Source organism: Monodelphis domestica, chromosome 8 (assembly GCF_027887165.1).
Source record: "Monodelphis domestica isolate mMonDom1 chromosome 8, mMonDom1.pri, whole genome shotgun sequence".
NCBI classification, from domain to species: domain Eukaryota; kingdom Metazoa; phylum Chordata; class Mammalia; order Didelphimorphia; family Didelphidae; genus Monodelphis; species Monodelphis domestica.
The window spans coordinates 48,019,670-48,044,641 of NC_077234.1; the positions used below are offsets into that span (position 1 = coordinate 48,019,670).

The 24,972-nt window shown below is 41.8% G+C and overlaps 1 long non-coding RNA gene across 1 annotated transcript; it reads right to left on the bottom strand.

The window, feature by feature from the left end:
- Positions 1-1,831: 1,831 nt before the first annotated feature.
- LOC107649895 (uncharacterized) lies at positions 1,832-10,472 on the bottom strand. Its single transcript, XR_001624399.2, has 3 exons — positions 10,290-10,472; positions 4,498-4,556; positions 1,832-4,385 (listed from the first exon to the last, which is right to left on the bottom strand). It is a non-coding gene; the product is annotated as an uncharacterized LOC107649895 (long non-coding RNA).
- Positions 10,473-24,972: the final 14,500 nt, after the last annotated feature.

A 24,972-nucleotide genomic window follows, 5' to 3' on the forward strand; every position in this document is an offset into this window, starting at 1 on the left:
CATCGCTGCAAATTCTGAATTGTTCTAATAGTCACCCCAGATGGAAATCACAAGCCAGATTCATCCAATGTACGTGTAACAACTGTATATGTGTAGCCAAACAAGTAGCCATATTTTGTAGCAATGTGGTAATAGTATTGGCAGATCTATATCATTATACATGGGTAAATCACAGCAAATATCCAAATAGACTCACAGCAAAATTATGCATCACTAATAAGCAATTAGATCTATGGTACAAAAAATGTAATAATTATTACATGCATCAATGAACTTATGCAAGGTACATCTTACATAGTTGTTTGGATATATGTAGAACCATTTCTCTAGTTTTCCCTGTGATACCATAGGCTAGTCTAATCATAGGTCTTCTGTGACCCACTGACTCTGCTTCCTTACCTGAATTAGATGATGATTTGGGTCAACCAGAGTCATTATTAAAACAAATCTTGTTTCCCTAACCCTGAACTGGTGGGGGGCTCAGGCTGGTTAGCTGGGCTACTCCAATCTGGAGGATGTCTTTGTACCCTTAGAATCCTTAGAGCTGAAGCTTTAGGGAGGACCAGTGCTATCTTCTTTTTACTTAAAATTTCTCTTTCTGCCCCTTTGCCTGGTTGAGAGCATTTTAGAATCATCAATAGTGTTTCAGTTCCTCAGAGTTTCATTTCCTTTTTGTTTGTGCTCCTTTCGCTTAGTGTTGTTGCTCTTACATTTACTCTTAAATTTATTTCACTCTGCATCAGTTCAAGTGAATCCTCCAAAGTTTTTCTTAATTATATTTGCCATTTCTTCCTATGTAATACTTTATTAGGTTTGTTATCATGATGTGGGGCAGCTCGGCAGGTAAAGACGAAATAAAATGCTGGGCCTGGAGTCAGGAAAATTGATCTTCCTAAGTTCAAATCTAGCTTCGGACACTTACTAGCTGTGTCACCCTGGGCAAGTCACTTAATCCTATTTGCCTCAGTTTCTGTAAAAATGAGCTTGAGAAGGAAATGGCAAATCACTATAGAATTTTTGCTGAGAAAACCCCAAATGGGATCATGAAGAGTCAGACATAACTGAGAAATGACAGAACAACAAAATCATGTTGTATTCAGCTGTTTTCCACTGGTTTACTTTTAAAATTCACATCACTGTTGAATCTGGACTGATTACAAAAACCAGTCATGATCCAACAGATAAGGAAATACACAGCCTTCCTCTCAGTAGAGAGGAGGGGGTGTTTGTCTCTAATTGTGGAATGTGGTCTAAGCTATTAGATTGTTGTGTTGAAAAAAATTTTTAATGTTTATTATTGATATTTTTTGTTTATACATTGCTTATATTTCCCCCTTTATCCTCTCTTCCCCAGCTGGGTGGTTACAAGATTACAGTGAGGACATTCATGTAGCCTTCTGAGTTCATTACTGACAATACACCCAAATAGGAAAGAGCTTTAGCTTGATTAAAGCAATTATTCAAGTTTTGGCTTTCCTCATTAGTAAAATGGAGGATTTGGATTAGAGGACGTCTTAGGTCCCTTCTAACTCATAAGTGCCACCTCCTTTTACAGGTGAAGAAACTGAGGCCCAATAAAGTTATATGACTGCTGTGATCACTTAGGCAACTGTAACTAGCAGACAGAGACAAGATTTGAACCCACAATACCTGATGCCAAATGAAGATTTTAACATAATCAGACATGACTGAAAAATGATTGAAAAAACAAATAAATCACAACAGTATATATATATTATGTACATATATTTTAATATTATTATGTATATTTAAATATATTAAAAAACCTTTATTTTTTGCCTTAGAATAGATCAGGCAGAAGAATGCTATGTGTTCTATGTTTATGCATATGTGTGTAGGGTTTTTTTGCCTTCAATAGAATATGAGCTCTTGAGGTTAAGAACTTTTTCTTAATACAGTACCTGGCATACAGTAAGTGCTTAATAAATATAGATCTATTGATCAGATATCATTGTCAGGATTCAAAGGGATATTGATAGATCTGAGCATTAAAAAAATCTGATATCATGAAACAATAGGGATATATTTGAAATCTAACATTGTGGTGCAAAAATCAACTTCAGGAGTCTAAGATGGGCAACCTGGGTTACTCAGTTATTTAACATTTATTAAATACCTACTGTGTGTCATTCCTGGGCCAACCCCTGGGAATTTTAAAGAAAAAGCAAAAAGTAATCTTTGCTTTCAAGAAGTTTATACTCTAATGAATGGTTAGACAGTAGTTCTTTTAAGAAAGAGCAGGGTGGTATAAGGGCAGCTAGGTAGCACAGTGATAGAGTACTAAGACTGGAGTTGGGAAGTCCTGGGTTCAAAACTGGCCTCAGACACTTCCTAGCTGGGTGATCCTGAGCAAGTCATTTAACCCCAATTGCCTAGCCTTTGCCATTCTTCTGTCTTAGAACTGATACTTAGAAGGTAAGGGTGAAAAAAAAATGGCATGGGTCTTTTCATGGTCTGTAAACTCACGATTAGCCAATAAAACAGTAGCTTAGAAACTAGGCTACTTTGAGAAATCTAGAGAGAAGAGAAAGATGTCTCTAAAAGCTTGACTTCTACCCTGGTCAGACACCTGGAGTGCCATGTTCATCTCAGGACCCTACCTTTTAGGAAAGAGACCACCAAGCTGGAGCACACCCAGAAAAACGTGACCAAGCCTGGGAGAACTGGAGAAGAAAGGGACTCAGGAGGAGGGGAGGATATGATCCTAGTCTCTCAGCATTTGACAGGCTGTTTGGTGGAAGATGGATTCGATTTCTCCTCCCTGGTCCTTGAGAGTAAAACTTAGGAGCAATGGGTAGAGCTTTCAGAGTTAAACTGAAGCTTGATAGCTCGAAGGATTTCCTAAGTGTCGGAGTTCTCCACAAATAGAAAGAGCTGTCTCAGGAGAGAGGGGGGCATGCCTTAACTTGAGGTTTCCAAACAGAGGCTGGATATCCACTTGTCTGCGATATTTTTAAAAGGGTATTCTTCATCGGACTAGATGGTCCCTGGGGTCCTTCCAACTCTGAGGCGATGGGAATCTATTTCATTACCAGTGTCTAAATGGTGCTATCACTGATATTAATTGTTAGTGCTTAATGGGATGAAATGGAGAGTTATCTTATCACTGTGACTAAGAAGCAGTTGAAAATTGCCTTCCCAATGAAGAACGGAGTGGTGAGTGAACAAGTCCTATAGTTCTCTTAGTTGGGGGCAATTTTTGTTAGAAGAGATAGAAAGGATGGGAATAAAAGAGAGATTTAAAAGTGGGGAATTGCAGAAGGAGATGAATACCAAAATTTTCTTTGAAAAGACCATATCCTGAGTTCTTGAGCATTAGAACAAAGTGACATGTGAAGGATATAGAAGGTGATACTAAGAAATATAATGGCAGCTGGGTGGTGCACTGGATAGAGTGCTGGACCTGGAGTTGAGAAGAGCTGGGTTCAAATTTGGCCCTAGACACTTAGCAGCTGGGTGATCCTGGGCAAGTCACTTAATCTTGTTTGCCTCAGCTTACTCATATATAAAATAAACTGGAGAAGGAAATGGCAAACCATTCCAGTATCTTGGCCAAGAAAACACCCATGGAGTTACATAAGATCAGACATGACTGAAAACAATTGAACAACAATAACTAAGAAAGTTCCCTAAAATGCTGAACCAAATCATAGGAGAATAGATTCAGGGCTGGGAGAATTAGAGACCATATAATCCAGTCTTCTAATTTTACAAAGGAAAATGACTCATAACGGGAGAATGACTTACCCAAGGTCACAAAAATGCTAAGTAACAAAGATAGGGATTGAACCCAAGTCCTCAAATTCCAGAGCCAGGGGGCTTTCCAATTAAACTCTCCAAAGTAAAGTGAAGGTTATCTCTAAGTTCCCTCATTCTGTGAATCTGATTCTCAGACTATAAAAAAGGAAGAAGAGATAGTAAAGTTTATTGATCATCTACTAGTGCCCTGATGTATTGTGTATTGTGGGGCAAGAATAATAGTGAGGGTTACAAACAAGAAGGCCATAATGAAGAGAATTGTCATCAAGGATAGAACATGGAAGCAGCTCTAAAAATTATCCTTGCTGGGGGCCAGGGAGCAGAGTGGGCAGGGGGTAGGGGGAGAAAACATGGAATAATTTGAGGTCAAAGAAACTAGGCAAAAGACAAGCTGGGAATAGGTATGTCCAGAGCTATTTTGAATAGCTGTAACTTTGAAATTTGAGGTGTGAAAAAAGAATCATTAAGTAGGTGATTAAAATATAATTATATAAAGACTGGCAATTTAGGGAGGAAAAAATGAAATGCTATGTGTGTGAATGTGTTAAAGAATTTAAGTCTTTTAATTTTGTATGCTTCATCTTCCCTCTCTCCTTCTGCTGGCTCTGAAAAAGAAATCATGGAAAACTGGTGAGGATGGAAAATAGAATTACCCAGAGAGGAGAAGGTTGGATTTGAAATCAGAGAACTGGGTTTGAAGTCTGGTAGTCCACTTACCGGTAGCATAAGTAACCTTGTGTATATCTCCTTACTTCCATGGTCCTCAGTTTCCTTAACTGTAAAATGGAAGGGAATTGGACTGAATGACCTCTAGATCCCTTACTACTCTAAATCTATGACCCTTTAATAAAGGACTTAAAACATGAATAAGTTTTTTTCTGTTTTGGGAATTGAGAATACAACCCTACAGTCCTAGTCATTTCTTATAGCTATTAAAGATCTCTTCCTGTTCCTATAAAGAGTAGCTAACTTTTCCCTGGCATCCTAGTTTTGTCTGAAATCAAGTTGTTGCCAATCTTATGCTTGAAATAGCATGAATCATTCTATTAACCAATAACCATTTACTGAGAACTTTACTAGGTACTGCATCTCCAAAGACACAAAGTCCCTATGGTCAGGGAACTTCTTGGGGGACATAACATAGAAGCACATAAGTATATGTGAAATAAATATAAGGTCACTGTCTTTGGGGGGGGCACTAGTAGCTGGGGGGAGTTTGGTTGCTAGAACAAACATTTTCGAAAGTGACCTTTTCCTTTACATTTGAAATAAATAGCTCTAACCACTCATACTCAAGGGCAGTATTTCTAACCTACTGGGCAAAAAGCCTGAAAAGGCAGCCAACAAGCTCTCTCTCTCTCTCTCTCTCTCTCTCTCTCTCTCTCTCTCTCTCTCTCTCTCTCTCTCTCTCTCTCTCTCTCTCTCTCTCTCTCTCTCTCTCTTTCTCTCTCTCTCTCTCTCTCTATCTCTCTCTCTCTCTCTCTCTCTCTCTCTTTCTCTCTCTCTCTTACCCTGGTACAGTTTATCATTTTATCAGTGACTTAGACAAAATGGTAGATGATATGATTATCAGACCTGCAGCTGATACCATGCTAGAAGGGATAACTAACATGGAAGATGACTGAGTGAGGGATCTTTGGTCCTATCAGATAAATGACTTCTCTTGCCTCCTCTCTTCCTTCCCTCCTTCCTTCTTTCCTTCCTTCCTTCCTTCCTTCCTTCCTTCCTTTCTCCTCTCTCTCTCTCTCTTCAGAAAGCTATGTGGTGTAGTAAACAGAGCACTGATCCTGGAATCAGGAAGACTCATCTCTGTGAGTTCAAATCTGGCCTCAGACACTAGCTATATGATATATATATATATATATATGTATATATATAGCCATATAACATTGTTTGCCTCAGATTCCTCATCTTTAAAATGAGCCAGAGAAGGAAATGCTAAACCACTCCAGTATCCTTGCCAAGAAAACCCTACAAGGGGAAATGAAGAGTTGGACATCCCTGAAAATGACTATCTATCTATCTATCTATCTATCTATCTATCTATCTATCTATCTATCTATCTATCTATCTTTCAGGATTATACTCCTCATTTACTCTGTAAGAGGACTTTCTAGTTTCCCAGGTAGTTGGGTGTCATTGTAGATAGAATGCTGGACTAGGAGTCAAGAAGTCCTGAATTCAAATCCAGCCTCAGATGTTCACATGTTGTGTAACTTTGGACAGAACTATAAGGTGGACATAATAATAACAGCTACCTCTCAGGTAGCTGTTCTGCAGATCAAATGTGATGATATTTGCAAGGCACTTAGCACACCACCTGGTACTTGGTAGAAACTATATAAATGCTAGGCTGTAGTAGTAGTTGTTATAGTAGTAGAGTAGTAGTAGTAGTAGCAGTAGCAGTAGAAATGGTGGTGGTAGTAGTAGTAGTAGTAGTAGTAGTAGTAGTAGTAGTAGTAGTAGTAGTAAGTGTAGAAGTGATAGTGGTAGTGGTAGTAGAAGTAGTAGTAGTAGTAGTGGGGGTGGTGGTGGTGGTGGTCATAGTTGTAGTAGTTGTTGTAGTAGCAGTAGCAGTAGAAGTGATAGTAGTAGTAGTAGTAGTAGTAGTAGTAGTGATGGTAATACCTCTAAGGTTGCCTTCCACCTCTTCTGTATAGTATCTCTTATACTGTCTTCCTCACTACAATGTACTTTACTTGAGGGTAGGAACCATGTCTTTGTCTCTCTCTCTCTCTCTCTCTCTCTCTCTCTCTCTCTCTCTCTCTCTCTCTCTCTCTCTCTCTCTCTCTCATGCCTGGAACGCAGCAAGTATTTAATAAATGTTTATGGAATTGAATTGAATTCTAGCTGGGCAAGTCCATAGCAAATCACTTCACTTTTCTGGGCCATCTATTAAATAGGGAGGTTGGAGCTAATCTCTAGGCTCCCTGAACAGAGAACCTCAGGTCTTTTCTCTGCACAGGTTAGACAAAGACTTCCTGATTGGGGGAGAACTCCTGGGAACACCTTCCGGTGGAAACTTCCATTTTTTCCAGCAGCTTAAGCTAGAAGGGCATAACCTGCTCTATGCAGCCTTGTTTCTGCTCTCAGTTTAGTCTCACTAAAATGGGAGAAGGCCAAGAATCCCCAGTCTCCTTTTAGCAGCCAGTAAGAAATCAAGGGGAGGAGGGAGGGAGGGAGCAAAATAGGGGTAATGTGGGGGTGGGGAGGGCCTTTTCTCTTTACTCCAGATGGCCAGAGCCACCACTTAGCCCAGCAGCTGTGTTTGGGTGGGAGGGTGAGAGCACAGACTTATTGTTGCCTGTTTGTAGGCAGCAGCCCAGCCCAAGGCATTCTGAGAGGTGAGGTCAAATAGGACAGTAGGAGACAGTAATGGGGAGGGGTGGGGAGTAAGAGACAGAGACAGAGACAGAGACAGAGACAGAAAGAGACAGAGACAGAGACAGAGACAGAGATACAGAGACAGAGACAGAAACAGACAGACAGAGGCTGAGAGAGAGAAGCCCGTTCTTCAAACGTCAGTGCCAGGCTGGATTGCTTTCCAGCCGCAAACAGAGCATTCTTTCTGCTCTCTGCCCCCCGTGGCTCCTGCTGGTGGCATGTACCCCGTATTCTAAACAAAGCGTCGCCTATGTAAAAGCATTTCATTACCACCACTCTCCAATAATGTTTAATTCTGCAAGCCTCATTAGATTTCAACTGCATTTTCTGCACGTTTGCAGGCATCGTCGTCTACCGGGGCAGGAAAGGAGGGCAATAATGCTCTGTTGCTTCAAATACACCCCGGCACAGCGTGGGGGACTCCGGAAGTCATGAGGGGCTAATCGTTCACTTCGGGGCAAGCAGTCGGAGTACTTGATTGCGGCTAGGTTCTTTCACCCAGGAAGTGAATTGGCTGCTCTAAGAGAGAGCTTAGTTCCAGAGTCCGGGACTCTAGCCTGCCATCCAGTCAAACTAGCGATCTGACTATTCTTTGTACACAACAATCCATTTCCCCTCTCCATGCCTTGACACAGGCTGTGCCCCATTCTTGGACGATTGTCCCTTAAGGTCTCTGCTTCTAAGAGCCTCGAGTTTCTTTCGGAGCTCTCGCCCCGCCTCCTGCGCAAGACCTTTCCTTGTCTTTTCCCCCTTGCTCCCTTTCCCCCAGTAACTTTGCATTTAGTTTGTATGTGCTTAAAACTGTCCATGACAGCTCTCCTGACAGAACGTCCCATGCCTTGATGTCAACTATGGTTTCATTTCTATCTTTGTATCGCCAGCATCTGAGGATAGCCAAGTGGTGCAAGATAGAGCACCTGAACTGGAGTCAGGAAGACCCAAGTCTGAATCAAGCCCCAGGCTATAGGGCCCTGGATAAGTCATTGAACACTCTTTACCTCAGTTTCCTCAACTGTAAAATGAACTGAAGAAGGAAACACCATGTCCTTCCAATATCTCTGCCAAGAAAACTCCAAAACGGAGTTACGGAGAGTCAGGCAGGATTGAAACAACTGAAGTCACAATAATCACCAGGACCAAGCACAGAGCCCGGAAGGTTCTCTGTCAATGCTTGCTCATTGACTGGTTATTCTCATCATCTTCCTCCCAGTCCAAGGAGAAGGCCATGGAGTGTTTTTCCTCAAGGATGTGGGCTGTGCTCGGCTTAGAGCCTGGGCAAACAGTCACGCAGGATGGCAGCCAGGCTCTGCCTTCTAGGTGCTCAGCGTTGTCTTGGAGAGAAACATCAGGAACACTTCATGGAAGTAAATACAAGATCATGTGAGGAAGGAGAGAATCCCAAGAAAGGGTTCGTATAGGAGATGATGCTCCAGCCATGCCTGGTAGGACGCTTGAGATTCCTAGAGGCAGAGGTCGGGAAGGAGCGGGTTCCAGGAACAGGACAAAGTTCCGAGGTAGGAGATGGAATAAGAAACAGGAAATGAATCCACTTTGTTGGAATGTCAAGTGTATGAAGGAGAGGACAGTAGAACAAGCTGAGAAAGGCTGGCTGGGTGCAGATTATGTTTGATTTCTATTCTAGAGTGTAAAAATTAAATTATATTTCTACTAATAAAAAATACTATATTTTATGAGGCTTATTAAAAATCATTAGAAATCAAAGAATAAAGAGGATACAAAATAAAAACCACGTGCCCATGGCTGATTAGCCCATTTAAAATCCCCTCACTTAGCTTACCACTATACTTGCTACATCATTGCAAAGGAAGAGAGCACAGGAGGCATTACTGCCAGTTAAATACCAATTGTGATCTTGCCAACATGGAGACTCAGGAGAGATTATAGGGAATTCTGGGAAATACCAAGGACTTCTGGGGATTGAAGTCTAGGGTTCAAAATCTCCATTTATACAAGAGGCAAAAGGGAGCAAATGGAGGAAGAAAGGCCCTGTATAGTTAGAAAATCTTGAACCCCTAAAACTACATTACCCAGAATGCTTTTCCCTTGTCTTCACATAATTGTTTATAAGTTCTGTAGCTGGGCCCTATGGCTCTCTTCTCTCAGACAGGGCTGGGTTTAAGTAGTTCTTTTACTTTAGTTATTATTAATAAAACTTTAAAAAATATAATAGTTATTGAATATAAATTTTAATCTTTACAATCCTTACAGACATGTACAAGTGATTATGGAAGGCTCTATGCAGAAATTGACATTTGAATTGGACTTTAAAGGAAGGGGGTAAGACGGGCAGCAGGGTAGCTCAGTGGATTGAGAGGCAGGCCTAGAGACAGGAGGTCCTAGGTTCAAATTTGGCCTCAGACACTTCTTAGCTGTGTGACCCTGGGCAAGTCATTCAACCTCCATTGCCTAGCCCTTACCACTCTTCTGCCTTGGAACCAATATGGAGTATTGATTCCAAGATGGAAGGTAAGGGTTTAAATTTTTTAAAAAGTCATAAAATAAAGGAAGGAAATAAATAAATCATAAAATAAAGGAAGAGGAGGAAGGTTCCTTCTACTTTAACTAGCAAGCTAGGTGATTAGAGTGCTGAACCTGACATCAGGAAGACTCTAGTTCAAATACCACCTTAGGAACATTAACTATGTGATCCTAGGCAAGTTATTTAACCTTTGCTTCAGTTTCCTCAACTGTCAAATGAAAGTAATAATAGATTCTACCCTCACATGGTTGTTGTGATGATCAAATGAGATCAAATTTGGAAAGTACCTGGCACATAGTAGTTCTTTACTAAATGTTAGATTCCTTTCCCTCTCTCAAAGATTCTGTGACTCTAAATATGATCTCTGGTCTCACTATTCACTAGTCAGGCTGCTATATCTGCCTGTCAGGGGTGAAATATCACTATTAATTTTGAGGGGTTTAGGATGGAAAACATATATAAATATTTTGCTCTTATTCCACAGTTAGAGGTTTGGGAAAGGAGGGAGGGGGAGAAGGAGGTCTTACAACTTAACCCTTTAGTTTAAAACTCCTCACTAATAATCCAATCTTATCTTATCCTAAACTCCTAAGGACCAGTCCAACAGAAAGTTCAGAGATCTTACATATAGAGTCTTCTGGCAACGAAAGGCTGGAGTACAGATGAGGAGTCCTAGATGGTCCAGAGAATGGCTGGAGCTCCCTTAGTCCACCTAAGGGTATTGAAAACCTCCTGTCCACTCCTGCTTCAGAGGGCTGCTTGTAAGATGATCCAAAGATGTCCCAGGAGCTCAGATATGCCTCCCTTTTCAGCTGCTGACTCGCAACTGAAGTAAACTGTCTCCCCAATGGTTTGGCACTTTTCCCTTGCCAGCTCTGAAGATTCTCTGCCTGTCAATCATGCTTATGCACTAAGCATTACATTGCAACAGGGGTCTAACAAGGATTTGGGAATTCTCTTCTGCTCTTAACTCAAACCCCATTCTGGCTTTCCTCCCCTCTATTAGCTAGCAATGACTGGTGCCCTAAAACCATTTAACTAATTAATCTCAGTTAGTTGATTAATGCCCTTTTGATTGACTCCCTAGATAAAGAGCCTCTAACTCCCCGAATTCCTTCATTTCCTCTAGACTTAGGATCCTTAAGCCATTTTCTGTGTCATGGACTCCTTTAGTAGTATAGTGAAGCCTGTCAACACCTTCTTCGAATCATAGTTTGTTTGGTTTTTGTAAATGGCAGGAACTGCTACATTTCAATGATAGGATAATGAAAATAAAATTGAAATGTTTTTCCCTCTAAATGAATGACTCCTTTACAATCTGTGGACCCAGGTCAGAACCTCTGCCTTAGAATGAAGTTGGCATATCTTCAAAAGAACAAAACACCAACCGCCTTGTTTGTTTGCTCCAGGAGATATAGATGGGAGACAGGAGCCTTTTCCTCGCAGCAGAACAATTCTCAAGATCTCGATGGCCTTTTGGTTTTATGTGTGTCCTCCAAGGGAGTTGTTCTAGAATCATTTGCTTTTCAATTATGAAAATGAGTAGAAATCACTTACCCAGTTCTCTTCTGTGTACTGGGGCATGGGTATTTCCTCACTCCACAGGGGAGGCAAGAGCTGTCTTTCCTGACTTCTTCCTTCCCTGACTTGACCATTATGTTCTTTTCTGGCAGCCAGTAGTTTGAGTGGCTATTGACTCTTATGACTTTCCCAAGGCCATCAATTGAGAACTGAAAAGGACCTTAGGGATACTCTTGTCCAGTGATGGAAAACCTTTTAGAGACTGAGTGCCATGTTCCACCATCCCCTAGAGATCAAGTGCCACTCCCTCACTCCCACCTCAGACAGAGGAAGGAGGAAGTGCTCCCATTGAGCTGTTGGGATGGGGGAGGGGTGGGCTGTAAAGTGAGGCATGTCTTTAGTTGTGTGTGGAGAGGGAGGAGAGTGGTTTGAGCTGCCCACCTTATCCTAGACAGGGTCAGGGAGGAAGTACTTCCATTGGGCTGCTGGGTAGAAGGACAGGAAAAGTGAAAAAATGTCCCTATGTGTGATGGGGAGGGGGAGGGGAGCAACTTGGCCCAAGTCCCTTTGGCTTTCTAATAATGAACTCTGATGGGCAAGGGTGCATGTGCCTACAAAGAGGGCCTTCTATGGCATGGATGCTATAGGTTAGCCATCACTGCTCTAGTTTATCTCTTTCTTGTTTACAGATGAAGAAAATGATGCCCAGAGAGGTTAAGTACCTTGGTCAAAGTCATAGTAGGTAGTGAGTATTGTAGTTGGTATATGAACCTAGATAATCACAGGATTATAGATCTAGAACTAAAAGGGGTATTGGAAACCATGTAGTTCTACCCTTTCCTCTTTTTAAACAAACCCTTACCTTCCATCTTAGAATCAATACTATGTATTGGTTCCAAGATAGAAGAGCAGAAAAGACTAGGCAATGGGGGTTAAGTGACTTGCCCAGGGTCTGTGGTAGAGGTTTCAAACACAAGAACTGGAGTTACAGTCTGGGAAATTGCTGGAACCTCAGTCACAATAGGGGAGGGGCTCTAGGAGAGATTCTGGAATCTTAAGAGAGCAGGAGATTCTGTGGGGAGAGGCAGTTAGCTCTCTCAATCCTGAGACAGCCTGAGTAAAAGGTCTGGTGAAGACTTGTTCCCCAGAAAAGACTAACATCTTTCTCCTGGTGACTGGACACCTCCCCGCCTCCCAATTCCTAACTGAAGTGGCCAGCTTGAGAAAATTCAAAGCAGCTGACAAGATCACCTCACAGTTCCTGGTGCCCTGGGTCTGAATTGTGCCCAGTGGGGCCAAGATCAGGCCCATCCAAACCTGAATCTTTCAGGGGCCCAAGGCTGCCAAGGCCTGGGTTCCTCAACTTGAGAAGGGAGAAAGGGATAGCTAGAATAGGAATACCTTTTTCCCTCTTTCCTCACAAACCTTTCCTGCAGCCATTTCCCTGTGTTATACCCAAAAGTCAGAATAAAGGTTGTTGTCTTCCCCAAATGATTCTAGTGTCAGTGGGGAAACAATTCTAGCTTTAGGGGAAGAGTAATTTCTCTCTCTCTCTCTCTCTCTCTCTCTCTCTCTCTCTCTCTCTCTCTCTCTCTCTCTGTCTCTCTTGAGGAGGGAAGATCTATATATCATAGTATTAGAGAGGAGTCAAGAGGCAGTTTGGGTGAGCAGCCATAGCTGAGGGGAGGTTGAAGGGGGAACTACAGACTCACTCTCCCTCTTCTCTCCTTTGGTTAAGTTACATAGCAGTTGACTCTCCTGGACCCTGCCTTGAAAGGGGAGGTCTCCATTTTTTCTCTCTCTCTTTTTTACCACCAGACTAACTCTCTCTATTACAGGTCACTTAGCTAGGAAGTGTCTGAGGTCAGATTTGGACCCTGGAGCTCCCATCTCTATGCCTGGCTCTTAATCCACTGACCCATCTAGCTTCCCCTTACCTTTTGCTTTTTCAGAGATGAGGAAACTGGGTGATAGGGATTTAAACCCAGGTCTTCTAATTCCAAAATTTGTGTTCTTTTCATCATGCCATTTATTAGCATCAAACTTTTTTTCTTTTTAAGCCCTTACCTTCTATATTAGAATTCATACTAAATATCATTTTCAAAGCAGAAGAGTGGTAAGGGCTAGGTAATTGGGGTTAAGTGACTTGCCCAGGATCATACTGCTAGGAAATATCTGAGGCAGTTTTGCAAGTCAACCTGTGGACTGCAAAGCCAAAGATTCCTACTGACTGGGTGTGGTGACTTGGGTGAAATAATGATGAATGGGAGACAGCTTTTGTATTCAACCCATAATACAGGGTTTCCCAGAGAAACTACTCTGCCTTGACTGAGGCTTGGCTTTATTTTATACCCTCATGATCACACATCAACTTGGCACACAGTTTCATTTTCAACATACATGTTTCCATAGAACCTAACAACAGATACAAAGCCTAAGGAGATAGCCAACAAAACATTGTTGCTAAGTGCAGGGTCAGAGGGTAGAATCAACATGACCCCGATATAGTTTGGGGAATTCAGAGCACAGATTTGCCAGTTCTTATGCCTAGAAAAGAGGGTCCTATCTACATGGGTATATAAGAATTCTTAGGTTTAATTTTGTAAGTGGTATCTTCTGGTAATATTCTGGGGGACAGAATGGGACATCTGTATTAACCCTGCAAGCATGTTGCTCTCATCTATTTTTCCCAGGGCTAAGTAAGAATAATAATCATAGCAATTATAATAATAAGGGGATGTTAATAAGGAAAGTCACTTGGGGGGGTTTCAGTGGGTATTTCCATACTTCCTGGGGGCTGCTTTGCAGTCCCCAGTTTCCACATGTGACCGTGTCAAACAGTGTGGTCTTTGATGACTCCCGGCAAAGCAGCATTTGAACCCAGGACTTCCCATCTCTAGACATGGGTCTCTATCCACTGAGCCACTTAGCTGCCCCAAAGGCAGCAGTTTTTAAGAAGTGGTATTCTGTTCTAGGAATACTTCTTTTCCTTCTGTGTTGCTAGACCCATACAGGCAGGCAAAGTATCATCTCCACCTTCCTACATCTTCCTATACTTCCTATATCACTTGTGGCTCCAAGAAGCTATATGACTTGTGCATTGGCTACACCTTAGTAGACAGGCTAAACCAAGTTGAGGATAGCCAACAAGCTTTCAACCTGTTGATTGGGTAGTTGAAGAGGAATGTCTATCCCAAGCATGTGAAGATCTCCAGTGGAACAGGTAGATGAGAACAATTTATTCCAATGAACACAAAGGTAGAAGAAGCAGTTGTGTAATACTTAGAGTGTGGTAAGACATCAAAGATGTCAAAAATTATTCACTTCATTCCAGACTATTGCCAGTCATGACTCTGGAAGAGAGTAAGGTTGGTGTCTTTGTACAACTCTGCCTGACTTAAATGCAATTCATGGGCAAGTCAAGACATCACTCATCATGACATCATTTGTCTTCTTCAAAAATGAAAGACTAACAATAACATATATAGATATAGATATATCTATCTATATATAAGGCTACTTCCTAGGGGAGTTTTCTGACATTAATTTAGAAAATCATGTAGACTATTGGTGAATTTGGAAGGACCTGAGGGAAATAAAAGATCAGTTCTGAATGTTTGCATTCCCAACTATGCATCATTGAGTCATCACCTAGTTTTTAAAAACTGATTTTTGAATGAATGTTGCTACTTTCATTTTATTTCTACACAATCATCATCCTAGTTTATGCTGTCATCATTTCTGGGTACTCCTTGAATCCTTACATTCATCCCATATACCAAATTGGTTGCCTAACCTTGCCATTTCTACCTTCTCCAATATCTCTTGCATATATAAGCTTTTTTCCAATTACCCATCCATTATCCCAACATAAGGCTTCAATACTTCTTACCTGGACCATTGCAATTGCCTTCTAATTGGACTCCCTGCTTGAACTCTTTCCTCTCTCCAAACAATTCTTCAAACAGTTGCTAAAGTGATTTTCCAAGACCTACATGAACTGATGTGGAGTGAAATAAGCAGAACCAGGAGAGTATTATAGACAATAACTAAAACATTGTGAATGATCAAATGTAATAAATGCTACTAACAGCAATATAATGATCCAGGACAATTCTGAGAGACTTAAGAAAAGAATGCTATCCACATCAAGAGAAAGAACTGTGGGAGTAGATATGCAGAAGAAAACATGTATTTTTTTTTCTTGTTTATTTGGATATATGATCTGGGGTTTGGGTTTTAAAAGATTATTACAAAAATTTACAATATAGAAATCAGTTTTGAGTGATAATACATGAAAAACCCAATGGAATTAAATTGCTTTTCAATTATGGGAGAGGGGAGAGAAAAGGGGAGAGAGACAACATGAATCATGTAACCTTGGAAAACATATGTGTAGATTTGTTACTGGAATAAAATAAAGAAAAAATTTTAAAAAGTGATTTTCCAAAAGCATAGGTATGATCTCCCTCAGTCAATAAACTCCATTGGCTCCCTATTATCTCCAAAATAAATATAAAATCCTTTATTTGAGGCACTTCATAAGTTGATTCTTTCCTAGCTCTCCAATCTTTTTATATTCTACTGCCCTTTGTTCACTCTATGATCCAGTCATACTGGCTTACTTACCATTTCTCCTACATGATGCTCCATTTCCTGTCTCTGTATCTTGTCCTATGCCTAGAATGCTCCCTTTCCCAACTTCCAGATCTTTTCATTCCTGGCTTCCTTTAAGAATCAGATCAAGTGCCACCTTCTATAGAAGGCTTTTCCCAGTCTTCCCCAGCTGGTGGTGTCAGCCTCTATATGGTTTCCTTCTGTCTAATCTGTATTTACCTTATATGTTCTGATTTATATATCTTACCTCTCCTATTAGAATGAGAGTTTATTGGGGACAGGCACTGTTTTTGCTTTTTCTTTGGATCTTCAGTCCTTGGTCCAGTGCCTGGCACATAGGAAGCAAGGCCTTAATAAGTGATTATTATATGATTATTGAATAATCCTCAATTGTTCTCCAGAGCAGCGGTATCTCATTTGACCATTCTTAGTATGTATCAGGTCTTAATCTCATTTGGGGTGGAGGGTAGGAAGGGTTGGAGAGGAGGCTGCTAATTTATTATGTCTTCTCTGAGGTTGGGAAACCCTGAAACTTTTACAAGATGGAATAGAATGAGAGTCCCATCTGTCCCTGAGACAGGGTAGACTAAATATATTTTCCATTATTTCATAAAAAATATATCTACCAAAATTTTATTAAATCAAGAATGAGAGAGGATTGGAGAAACCCATTTCTTATAGGAATCCCCAACCCCTCCCACCCCCCACTATGCTCAGTGGCCCACACACAGCTTTCTCCATCCACCATAATGGCTAAAATTCAGCACTTCATTAAATTATTAATGCTTTCCTTTAATTTAAGGAATCACTCTCTCCAGAAGCTCTTTTAAAAGGGAAAAAGGAAGGTAGCTAGATGGCTCAGTGGATTGAGAGCCAGGCCTAGATACAGGAGGTCCTGGGTTCAAATCTTACTTCAGATACTTCCTAACTGTGTGACTTACCCCCCCCCCCCTCCATTGCCTAGCCGTTACCACTCTTCTGCCTTGGAATCAGTATTGATTCTCATACAGAAAGTAAGGTGTGTGTGTGTGTGTGTGTGTGTGTGTGTGTGTGTGTCTATGTTTTAAAGGGAAAAAGGAATCAACAACCTCAATTATACTTCATTGGTGTAAGGATAATTTAGGGTCATGACCTAAATCTAAATTTAATTTTTGGTTACCAGGGGATATCCCAAATAAAAATACCCAAGTCAGTTTGGAAATATATGGTGGTTTAATCAATATATGGGGACAAATCAAGGAGAAGAGAGAGGGAGAGGGTATAGGATTTATCCTGCCTCACCTATGCCAGGGGGAGTTCAAAATCTTCCACCACAAGGTTTCTGAAGAAGATTAGAGGCTTCTAAGTGGATAGTGTTTGGAAAGTAAAAGAGAAAGAATCAGCCTAAAACTCTGAGAGATCTCAGAGAAGACACTGCACCAAACTAGGTTACTAGGCTTCCTCCAGTATGGTATCAAGGAAAACTCACCCCTAAAAACCGGACAATAGCAGTTGCCATGCCAAGATGCTGACGTGCTCAGCAAGCTGCCGCCAGCCACCTCTTCACCATCTAAAAGGCCCGAGAGAGGAAGTGATGCAAAATATATAGATAGTTTTACATCACTTTCCTGCATCTCACATATACCAATGATATCTTAGGCTTGACTTTGGACAGCCCAGGGATCTGTCAGTTGTTTCTGATTTGTCATTTGCTAGCACATGTCTGTCATAGGCCATCCTCCTAGATACTTAATCCTTAAGTATGGGTGTAGATATTCCTGATTTTGTTAGACTAAGTAGGGTGGAGTAATCTAAAGTTCACAATTTCCTGATTTTTGTTAGACTAAGTAGGGTGGAGTAATCTAAAGTTCACATTGGTCAGACCATTGCTTGGCCCACTGGAAAGAGTGATGTAGCATTTGGCCTTGTAGTACCTGGATTTGAATCCCAATTGTGATACTTCATTTATGTGACCTTGGGAAAGGTTCCTCATCTAGAAAATGATAGATTGGGTTAAATGATCTCAAAGGTGCCTTTCATCTAGGATCTCACAGACCAATGCATCCAGGTCTGAGTACCACATAGTGAAAAGGACTTTGAGGACATATTTTAAAATGATCTTCTGTGAGAATCCATTCTTGTTTTTAATGGTAGTGATGGCTGAAATCTGGGTAGAGTTTTAAGGTCTGCAAAGAACTTTAATATGGACTAGAGGCGCTTTTAAAGATGACAGACCTTTAATTTCATTGTATTGGGACATCTCAGTAAGGAACCCCATCCTCAATCTCTACCAATGAGGACTGGAGAATTAATGGATTATTATTTTTTTTAAACCCTTAACTTCCATCTTGGAATCAATACTGTGTATTGTTCCAAGGCAGAAGAGTGGTAAGGGCTAGGAAATGGGGGTCAAGTGACTTGCCCAGGGTCACACAGCTGGGAAGTGTCTGAGGCCAGATTTGAACCTAGGACCTCCTGTCTCTAGGCTTGGCTCTCAATTCACTGAGCTACCCAGCTGCCCCAGAATTAATGGATTATTAAAAAAATGTTTAAAAAAGAACAAATTATTCACATTTTTGTAATTTAAAGTTTTAGAGAAATTAAGAGACTGCCAGAGTCACACAGCCAACTTGTGACAGAAGGAAGACTGGAATCAAGGTCTTCCTCACTCAAAAGCTTTCTCTTTTCCCATCACTCCATGCTGCCTCTTTTATTCAGGTGAAATAGAATGAAAGAAGAGGATGCTGTAGAAGGAAGATAATGGATCAGATGATGTCTTGAGTTTGAACTGCCATGAAAATCTTATATTCTATGAAAATCCTATGGGAGAGAGGTTGTTGTTGTTGAGCTATTTTCAGTCATGCCCAACTCTTGTGACCCATTTGGGGTTTTCTTGGCCAAGATACTGAAGTGGTTTACCATCTCATTCTCCAGATAATTTCATAGTTGAAGCAACCAAGACAAATAGAGTTGTGTCTTGCCTGGGGTCACACAATTAGTAAATGTCCAAGGGCAGATTTGAACTCGGAAAAATGAGTTTTTCAGACTCTAGGTGTGGTAGTCTAGCCACCTAGCTCCTGAAGATTATCAGTCATTAAAAATACTTAATCAGGTCTCTTGAATTATCAGTCCCCTCTCTTCACAGAGCTAACTTAATTGAGTTCTAAGGAATAGTAATTTTGATTAGGGGCATAGAGAAAGAGATAATCATAGAGCAAGGAGGACAAAGAGGGGGCACCGCTGGGCCCACAGTATTTTTGTAAGAAGTTTAGGAAATTCATGGGACAATATGAGGAAGGAGGGCCCTGGGTGTCTAGGGAGAAGATTGGGGAGAAGAGCATGAAGAGGAGGAAGAATCATAGAATAACAAAATCAGGATTTGAGAATTGTTGACCCCCAGGTCCAACCCCCATTCACCCCATTGCCCTCTAATCCTCATTACAATATGTTGAGTCTATGCTTGAACAATCCAAAAAGAAGGAAAGCACCATTGCCCAAGGCAGCCTGTTCCACTTAGGGCTACCTTGAATCTTTAGCATTGTTTTCCTGACATCAAATCTAGACTTTTAGCTACTGCTCTTGGTTCTGTCATCTGGGGTCAAAACAGAACATGCTGAAACCCTCTTCCACATGAGGACTCTTTAAATACTTGAACACGGCTGAGTTTTCCAGTTTTTGAACCAACATCCCCTGATCCTTAAACTAATTGACATCTGTCATGGACTCAAGACATTTTGCCCTTTTGGGTGCCCTTCTGTAATGTTCTCATTTTGTCGATATCTTTCCTAAACGGAACTAATCCCACCAGGATCATAGATTTAGAGCTGAAAGGGACGTTAGCGGGTCCAACTCTTTATTTTATTGAGAAGGAAACTGAGGCTGAGAATTTAGGCAATGTATTACTAATCTGTGACTATTTCTTCTTGCTGTAACTGGTATATACTCTGGCTTGGGACTGTAGAGCTGCTGCTAGTATGGGGACACTTGAGTCTCTCTAGTTAGTCTCAAGGAGGTAGAGATTGAGAGATAGAGAGATACTGCTACAGGGGAATGCTCTGGGTTTTGCCTACTGATCACTATTGATGACTAGTAGATCAATCTATTCCCTAACCTCCACCTCCCTTCACTCCCAGATCCCACACACTCCCTCACCCCCCTCCCTTCTTCCAGTTTCTCCCTCCCAGTTTCTTCCTGAAGCTTGTGGCTTCAACCCCCCCCCCCAATAGACTATGAAGAAACTCCTGTTTTCTTTCTCAGATAAGGGGTTTATTGGGAAACAGGATGGGAAACTGAGGTAAGAGGGATGAGGGTTTCCCTAATCTAAAAGGAGAATTTGTGGGTTTGAGAAATCATTCCAATCACAACTGTGACAGAGGGACAGTCAAAGAGATGGAGGACAACTGTTCAGTCTTTTCTTCTCCACAAAGCCACCAAGGTCTCTCAGCCTAATTTCAGAAGCCCCCCCTCAAGGGTCCTTCAGCCTAGGACAGAAGCTACAAGGATCAGTTCAGTTCTTCCCCCTACAGCCAGGCTTGCCTCCTTTCTTGGTCAGTCTCCCCAGAGAGAGCAGGGGTTTCTCCATTTCCCCTGGCCAGCTCAACTGCCTCTCCTCCTGGGAACATTCCATTTGGAACCTTCTTCTTGATTGACAGACAGGTCCCCAGCCTTGGTTCTTGCATCTTGGCTTGTTCTGCAAAACCTCTCTCTCTCTTCATGTCTCTACCACAGCAACTTATCCAAGGCTCATAGTCAGTTATCTAAGACGGCCTTTTTTTTTTTAAGAATTGAAAATTGTTATTTAATTAATTGATTTAGAATATTTTCCCATGGTTACATGATTCATGTTCTTGCCCCCCCCCCCCCCAGCCAACGAGTAATTCCCCTGGGTTTTACATATGTGAGACAGCCTTTTAACTTGAATCTTCCTGTCCTATCCACTACACCATAAAGTGTATTCAATTACGCCCCCCCCCCCTTCCTTCTCTACCTCCTGAGATGTGGTCTGGCCAACGCCAGAAGAAGTACAAGAAAGGAGAGAAGAAATCACAGCACGCGAGCTTCACTTACAGGTCCCCTACTTCACCTCTAACCAGTCCTGCCCCTCAGCTTTCCAGGGCTCCCCTTACAAGATGGATTGCTATCCTACCCTTCTTTCATTCCATTTCACCTGAAAAAAAGAGGAAGCGTGGGATGGTGGATAGACAGACAATTTATGAGAGAGGAAGACCTAGGAAGTGAGAGCCATTTTGAAGATGAGGGTTGGTGTAATTCCTTTGTCTCAAAGACTAAATCTGCTAATACTCTAGGAACATGTCCCTTGCCTCGAAGAGCAAGAAGAACTAATTAAATGTTCTCAACCCTTTTTCTTTTCCAACGTAAAATAGCCAGGAGTTAGAAGAAAGAAAAAGAAATGTTTTATTTTGTTTTTTTCCATTCGTGGAAGATAGTCTATTTGCATGAGAATAAAAGCAGATGGGCCCAGCAGTTTCCAGAATATATGAAGCCATTCCTTATCCCAGATATGCATAAATTGGCTACAAAAGACAGACAGAGAGAGAGAGAGAGAGAGAGAGAGAGAGAGAGAGAGAGAGAGAGAGAGAGAGAGAGAGAGAGAGAGAGAGAGAGAGAGAACAGCAATAATGGAACACAGAAAAGCTAGCATCAAGGGTAGTCACAGAAGATATTGTTTTACCCTCCTTTCCCATCTACATGGGGATGTCAATGGCCTCTCTCTTCCACCAGTATCTTCCTTGTGGAAGCCACTAAATAGATCATTTCAGCCCCTCCTTCCCGACTTTCTTTTTCCTTCTAACACAGTAACTTATTAAAATAATTTAACTGGCAACCAACATGCTAGAGAGACCCAGTATCCCCTTTCTTGGCAACCAATCAGCCCCAATACTACAATTATGAGCCTCAACTGACAAAAAAGCCCTGTTCTCAGCATCATCTAGTCCTCCCACTGTGGAAAAAAAGAGATACTATTGGTCCAAATCTCTAATCACTGTGCTCCTGCCCCATGGGGGGATTTCAGAGCCACCCACCGAGCAAGACACAAGGGAAGACCACCACAGTTGTTGAACACCTCACACATGTGTTTGCAGTTGGATTAACTCTGTATTTAAGACCATAAAGAGCCCAGAGCTTCTGTTGTTCTGGATGCGATACATCGGATGAAATGGCCCCATAAAACTGACTTCCTCTTAAGACCGAGGCACAGTTTATGAAGACTCCAACAGTGTCTGCCTCAAAGACAGATGAGCTCTTGCAGTCACAAAACAGAGAACATAATCTCCTTTATAGCCACCCCAAACAGACCATTACACATAATGGTCCAGAGGAGAGTTATCTCCTAGCCAGGACATGCCGATAGAACATTCTCCGAGTTTCGCGTTTCGGTGTTGCTCAGCCAGGAATCTGAGGGCTCTTGGTAGCTGTCCACCAAGAGCAATGCCTCCAGACCAGGAGCTTGTCCTCAATCCCAGAATGCTAGCTGGTTAATAGGCTTAGGGCAACTGGAAAGCAAATTTAGCCCCGAGAAGGGTAAAGTTACAGGATTTGTTAGCCACAAAGTGAATAGAAACAAAGAATACAAATAGGTTCATGGCATTCTGGGTGCTTCTAAATTCATTGACTGGGGTTAGATCTCTCACGATGAAAGGTGATATAAGATTCAAAAGGAAGTCATTAGAGCTGAGAAGGCAACATCCATAAATAACATCAATAGAAAGGCAGTGAGGTAGTACAGTGGAGAAATACTGAACCTGGAGTAAGGAAGAGCTGAATTCTAATCCTGCTTCATACTAATTGTGTGACCACAGGCAAGTCACAACCTCTTTAAACTTCGATATCTAATCTATAAAATGGGGGTAATAAGAGCCTCTAGATCCCAGGACCAAATGAAATAACACATGCAAAGTACCAAGTGTACATTAAAACATTTTATGGACTGAATATTATTATTATTAGAACAACAACCACAAAATGACCAAATATGAAAGTTAGGGAACTCTAAAGAAGATGCTTAGCCCCCAAAGAAGCAACATAGAAAATCACTCTTTTGGAGAGATGTAGGATCTCTGCATGTGGGACACTGCATTTTTTTAAACATTCTTTATTTATCTATTTTTCTACTTTTTATGCCTTTTCCTCTTCTTCTCTTTTTAAAAATATTTGTTATGGGAGTAGCTGGGTGGTTCAGTAGACTGAGAGCCAGGCCAAGAGATGAGAGGTCCTGGGTTCAAATCTGGCATCAGACACTTCCTAGTTGTATGACCCTGGGCAAGTCACTTAACCCCCATTGCCTAGCCCTTACTGCTCTTCTGCCTCAGAACCAATTTATTAAGCATTTATTAGGTGCTAGGCACTGCACTAAGTGCTTTACAAATATTATTTCATTTGATGCACCCAACAGCCCATTTTATGGTTCAGGAATCTGAAGCAGACAGAGAGGTTAAGTGACTTGCTCCAAGCGATAGAGCTAGTGAGGATCTGAGGCTAGATTTGAACACAAGTCTTGATTCCACACTCAGTCCTTTCTATCCTCCATGCATCCCAGCTAATGGGAGGGAAAGGGATACAGGAGGGAATCGTCATAATATAAAAGGAAAATGATAAATGAAAATATCTTTAAAAATTTGCCATCAGGGATGATAGTAATACCCCCAATGACATATGAGTGAGGGTGACTATCCCGTTAGTGTGGAGCGTGGAGCTCCCTTCGTAGATTATTACTCCTGCTCTTCAGCTCAAGATCAGTGTTTCTCATTGGAATCAGATGAGTCAAGAATCGTCTGAAGCTCAGACTTGCGTTCCCGTATCCATGTGTCAGTCTTCCCAAATTATCAGGAGCTGACATCCGCAGTAGCCTGTGCCCACACGGGCCTTGGACTTTCCTCTAGCATGCTACAATCCCTCCCAACAAAGAATCATTAACGTAATATGAACAAAGCAAAGAGAGCTGAAGAACCACTGAGCTACACCCGTTATTCCTTAATGGAAAATGAGATTCTGAGGGAATGGGAAACGGGATGACAAAGTTTTGTTTTGGCTTAAAATCCTTCCCTTCTGTCTCAGAATCAATACTAAGTATAGGTTCCAAGGCAGAAGACCAGTAATGGCGAGCCAGTGGGGTGTAAGTGACTTGCCCAGGGTCACACAGCTAGGAAGTATGTGAGGTCACATTTGAATCCAGCACCTCCCATCTGGAGATCTGACCCTCTATCCACTGAGTTACTCAGCTGCCTCTGAGGTGTATGTTTTCATTCAAGAGGATGAGTAGAAACCGAGGCAATGGCTGCCATGAATGTATTGCTAGTGTCTTAACAGGTAAAAGTGAAAGCAAATGAATGGAGTGTGCAGGGCCCCTTCCATCCTTGTGTCTTTCCCCCAAAGAATATGCATCACAGAAGATGCTGGGGAATGGTGTTTATCTCCTGATGCCTGCTCCCCTGGCCCCAGCCCATAGGACAATCGATGATGGAAACTGGATGATCAGGTTTGACCTGCCACCACTTCCCTGCTTTGTGGGTAGCTTTAGCTCGCCACTGGGTTTCTGCTTCCAGAGCATTGGACACCTTGAGCTACCACAAGAACACCCACACCAGCATGATGGGAAGGGAGAAATTCAATTCAGTTCAAACATCTACAACTGAGAGCTCCCTAGAGAGAACTGCTCAAGGGCAGACGTGCAAAGTGGGGGATGAAATCATCCAGCGTCATATAGGGTTCCCTCTCTGACCTTTCCACCATCACCTTTGAGCCCAAGTCCCCCACGAAGCAGGGGCAGAGGAGACACCAGAGTTCAGAGGGAAATGAGGAAAGAATCGAGGGCTAGAAAATATTCCTGAAGTCCAAATGAAGCCATTAATAAAACAGGAGGCTGGCTTTCCCCAGGCTCAGCTCAGACTCCCGTGGAGGTCAGTCAGAAAAGGAAATTGAATCACGTGTGTGCAGCGGCATTCACAGATCATCTAAAAGGTGGCTACAGGGGCCGTGGAAACGATCTCCTTTATCTTACAGGGAGAGTCTCTCCTGGACGTAGTCAAGGGCGGCGCTGAGTTAGGAAAGGAAAAGAGTGTTGGGTTTGGCATTCTGAAGCAACGGAAATAATAAGGGAACCCTGTTCTGCAGGCCAGTAAGAATACAGTTCCTGCCTTTGGGGAGGGAAAAAAGAGAATGAGATGTGGATT